The sequence below is a fragment of the Malania oleifera genome, chromosome 6, assembly GCF_029873635.1.
Source record: "Malania oleifera isolate guangnan ecotype guangnan chromosome 6, ASM2987363v1, whole genome shotgun sequence".
Lineage (NCBI taxonomy): Eukaryota > Viridiplantae > Streptophyta > Magnoliopsida > Santalales > Ximeniaceae > Malania > Malania oleifera.
The window spans coordinates 50959961-50965369 of NC_080422.1; positions in this window are offsets into that span (position 1 = coordinate 50959961).

The following is a 5409-nucleotide window of genomic DNA, read 5'->3' on the forward strand; positions in this document are numbered from 1 at the left end:
CAAAGCGAAGTTGACATCCATCACACCCAAGGATAAAGAGTTTGTTACTTTTGGAGAATGCTAAGGGAAGGATCATAGGTGTAGGTAAAGTTGGTAATGATTCCTCACTCATTATAGATGATGTTTTATTAGTTGAAGGTTTAAAACACAACTTATTGAGCATAAGCCAACTATATGATAAAGGTTACAAAGTGTCTTTTGAACATGACAAGTGCACCGTTGAAGACAAAACTGATAAGAAGATATTGTTCACTGCTAAGCATCATGAGAATGTATATACCAAAAATTTTGATAACTTAACTTTACAGAGCATGACATGCTTATCTGCTATGAATGAAATTAACTGGATTTGGAATAGGAGACTAGGACACGCAAACATGGATTTAATCTCAAAGCTTGTTAAGAAAGAATTAGTTACGGGGCTGCCTAAGACTAAATTTGTGAAAGATAAAATCTGTGATACCTTCCAATTGGGAAAACAAGCAAGAACAAGCTTTAAGAAGAAGAAAGAAATCTCCACCACTAGACCACTCCAAATGCTACACTTAGACTTATTTGGTCCAAACCCAATTTAGAGCTTAGGAGGAAAATCATATGTTGTAATTGGTGTGATCCCAAAAGGAGGGAGGGGTGAATTGAACATTTAAAACTTTTCGGGTAATTTAAAACACTTCGCCGATTCACCACAGTTCATATCCCATTCAACATATATACATGTATGTAAAACGAGTTTAACAATAAAAGCAGACATACACCTGTGCAGTATCTTATTTAAATCAAATGTGTGCATGTGAATAATTTTGACATTAAATGAACATTCATACACATGTTGAAATTAAAGTGCAGGAATTTAAATAAGATAGAGAGAACGACATCAGATATGTTATCAAGGTTCAGCCAAACTAACCTACATCCCTGCCTTGGGCATACCTCCCAAGGATTCCACTAAACATGCTCAATTAACTGGGTAGAGCAAAAGCCGTTTACATCCTCTCCTTATGGGGTGAGAAAAACCCCAGCTCATTTACTAGGCTGAGCCGAACTAGTCTCACTTACGGGGCTGAGACTCCCCAGTTCAATTCCGAGTTGAACCGAACCGATCTCATTTACAGGACTGAGACTCCCTAGTTCAATTAACGGGCTGAACCCAATCGTTACATAAAAACCATTTTTGTACATGAAAAATGTTTCTGAAATACAAGCAAAGATGTACACGTTTAAGCTCAAATAAATGCACTCTAATATGATATGCAATAATGCTTAGTAGAGTAAGGGTGCCAATCTAAATAATCAGTGCACAAATAGAATGTGTGAAAATATGAGTATTGTGTTCTCCTATAAATATTTTGCAAATAAATAATATTTGGAGAAACTAGAAGTTTTAAGCTCAAAACAATTTGTGCAATAAATAATTTTTCTCCCAAAAATATTTATCTAAGAAATGACCGGGAGAAACCCTAAGCAATATTCTCAAAAATGTTTTTCAAAGATTTGATACCTGGTGAGAATATGTGCAAATAAAAAGCCCTAAATAAAATACTCTCCTCAAAGATGTTTTTGAAATAAATTGCATGAAAGAGAGTAGGAGAGAATTGTATAAAAATATTTTGCCCCAAAAGAGTGATTTAAACAATAAAAGGCATTTTGGGGGAACTTTGATTAACCAAGGATTAGAGAGAAAATTTATGTTAATCAAAGTTTCTAATCAAAGCAAATCGTTGGGGACACAGAGGTCATTTTAGAAAAAGATTAATGATGTTTAATTAAAAATAACCTTGGTAAAAATAATTTAACTCGCGCGATTCGAGTGCCTAACCCAAGGTTCGGTGGCCTAAAGAGACTCAGCCAAAAAAGTCATTTTAAAGAGTTTGGTTGCCCGAGTCTAGGTTCGGTTGGCTGAACCAAAGTCAGAAAGTTTTGGCGTGTGGTTCGGGTGCCCGGTGCAAAGTTCGGTTGCCCAAGGCCATTTTGAACACAAAGTTCGGATGCCTGGGGAAAGTGAAAAGTACACTGACAGAGGTTCGGTCGCTCGAGGGAGATCAATTCAATTTCGTTCGGTCGCCCGAACCAAGTCAAACTTTTGACCTGTCCAGGGTTCGATTGCCCGAAGCATTTTAAACGTAATGGGTTCGGTCGCCCAAACACACTCAACATTTTCAATTAAGTCCATTTTAGCCAAAAATAAAATGCCTAAATATGAAGAGTGATATTGGGGACTTTGTGCACAATGTGTAGGAACCTAAGGTCTATCTAAGGCAAAAAACCTAGCGTCGGTCGACCTTCGGTCGATCGAAGGGTGCCCTAAGATTCGTTCGGTCCTTATGGTTAGTCTATGGCCTTTTTGAGCATTCAACATATCATGTAAGATGTATGCATTATTACAGACCAAATGATAAAAATTAAATGCAATACAATAAGAAATAAATGTCTTCTTCTTTTGCTCTTCTCTTCATTGAATGCACCAAGTTATATGTAGGCTTGAAGATCTGTCTTGGCTTCCATTTTTGTTGTATCTTATATCCGTGTAGACATGTAGACCTATTCACATACTAAATGCACACATAAGATACTTGTGCTTTGTCAGCATCAAAATAGGGATCAGACTCAAAATGTCAACATCGTACGCTTTGTCATTGTTGATGAATTTTCAAGATATGCATGGGTACTATTCTTAGGCCAAAGATGAAGCAAGTAAAAAATTCATAAACCTGTGCAAGAAAATCCAAAATGAAAAGGGATATACAATCACTAAAATTAGAAGTGATAGGGGTAGAGAATTTAAAAATCAAGGCATGGAAGACTATTGTACTTCATTAGGAATTGCCCATAGTTTTTCAGCACCTAAAACACCATAACAAAATGGTGTAGTTGAACGGAAGAATAGTTCTATACAAGAAATGGCCAGAACTATGCTTAACGAACATAAACTACCTAAGTATTTCTGGGCTGAGGCAGTGAATACCGCCTGCTATGTTCTAAACAGAGTATTGATCAGACCATCACTTAATAAGACTCCTTAAGAATTATGGAATGGCCATAGACCAAACATATCATATTTTCATGTCTTTGGCTATAAATGTTTTGTGCTTAGAGACAATGAACACCTAAGGAAGTTTGATGTGAAATCTGATGAAGGTATCTTCCTAGGGTATGCATTAGAGAGTAAAGCCTATAGAGTATATAACAAACGAACATTGAAGGTTATAGAATCTATTCATATAGTGTTCGATGAGTCAAATCCCTTCTCCAAAAGAACTGACGAGGATGAAATTGAATTAAACAAGGAATTTGAAGAACGATCCATTGAGAATAATTCAGAAAAGAAGAATGAACGTAAGGAACCATCCATTGAAATTGATCAAACTGAAAATGAGGTTAATGAACCACCTAGAGAACGGAAATATATAAAGAATCATCCCATTGATCAAATAATAGGTGAACCATTACGTGGAGTAGCCACTCGATCCTCTCTTAGGAATATGATTAGTCATTTTGCATTTCTATCTCAAGAAGAATTTAGAAATGTGAGTGAAGCTATAGAGGATGAATCGTGGGTGTTGTCCATGCAAGAAGAGTTAAATTAGTATAAGAGGAATAAAGTATGGACACTAGTTCCCAAACCTGAGGATAAATCAATCATTGGAACCAAATGGATATATAAGAATAAGAAAGATGAACATGTAATAGTTGTGAGAAATAAGGCTAGATTAGTAGCTCAGGGATATAGTCAAGAAGAAGGTATAGATTTTGAAGAAACATTTGCACCTCTAGCTAGAATGGAAGCCATTCGAATGCTTTTAGAATATGCAGCTTTTAAGGATTTCAAACTATATCAAATGGATGTCAAAAGTGCATTTTTAAATGGTTACATAAATGAAGAAGTGTATGTAGAACAACCCCCAAGCTTTGAAAACCATAAGAATCCAGATCACATATATAGACTGACAAAAGTCTTGTACGGTTTAAAGCAGCTCCTAGAGTTTGGTCTGAAAGGCTAAGTAGTTTTCTATTAGAAAATGGATTTATAAGAGGAAAGATAGATACAACCCTGTTTATTAAGTCCAAGAAAGATGATATTCTCCTAGTGCAAGTATATGTAGATGACATCATATTTGACGCTTCAAATAAAGAATTGTGTGATGAATTTGCCAATACCATGCAAAATGAATTTGAGATGAGCATGATGGGTGAACTAAATTTCTTCCTAGGACTTCAGATCAAACAAGAAAAACATGGAATATTCATAAATCAATCAAAGTATATTAAGACCTACTCAAAAAGTTTAATATGGAAGATGGAAAAATACTAGGTACACCTATGAGCGCTTCATTGAAATTAGACAAAGATGAACAAGGTATACTAGTAGATGTCAAGCTATATCGTGGAATGATAGGTAGCTTATTATATCCGACTGCCAGTAGACCTGATATAATGTTTAGCGTATGTTTGTGCGCAAGATTTCAAGTGGCACCAAAAGAGTCACATCTGTTAGCCGTTAAACAAATACTTAGATACCTAATAGGAACCGTGGAAATTGGATTATGGTATCCTAAGTCCACATCTTTTGAGATTATCAACTATTCAGATGCTAATTTTGCAAGTAGCAAAGTGGATAGGAAGAGCACTAGTGGTGCTTGTCATTTCTTAGGACATTACTTACTCTTTTGGTTTTCTAAGAAACAAAATCCAGTAGCTCTTTCCACAGCTGAGGCTGAATACATAGCAGCAAGTAGTTGTTGTGCTCAATTTCTATACATGAAGCAACAACTGAAGGATTTTGGATTAAGTTATGAAACAATCCCTGTTAGATGCGATAATACGAGTGCGATAAATATTTCAAAGAATCCCATATTACATTCACGAACTAAGCACATAGAAATACAACATCACTTTCTTCATGATCATGTACAAAAAGGGGATGTGACACTAGAGTTTGTGTGCACAGATGAACAATGGGCAGATATATTCACAAAACCACTTGCGAAGGATAGGTTTATCCAAATTAGGCGTGAATTAGGTCTCATGCATAGTCGAGAGGTTGCCTAAAATTATGTCAGATGATATAATTTAGGGAGAGCAACGTCACTTATGATGTAATCACTTGGTATCATAATAATCAAAATTTCGGTATTGCATTAATCCACAATTGGTAGCAAAAATTTGACATAACATTTAATCAACATTTGGTATCCTCATGTAATCTTTGAAATTTATGCATTAGCAAGGGGGATAGTTGATGTCAAAAAGCACAAGAAAAATTTTTTTTTTTACCTAATGGTTGAACACGTTTAAAACCTTAAGATTTCTCAGGGGAGAAGAACATATGGGTACGTTTACTCATCTTTTATTATTTTACACCTTTTTGTTGATGTCAAAAGGGGGAGAAAATTGGGAACAAAAATAATAGAA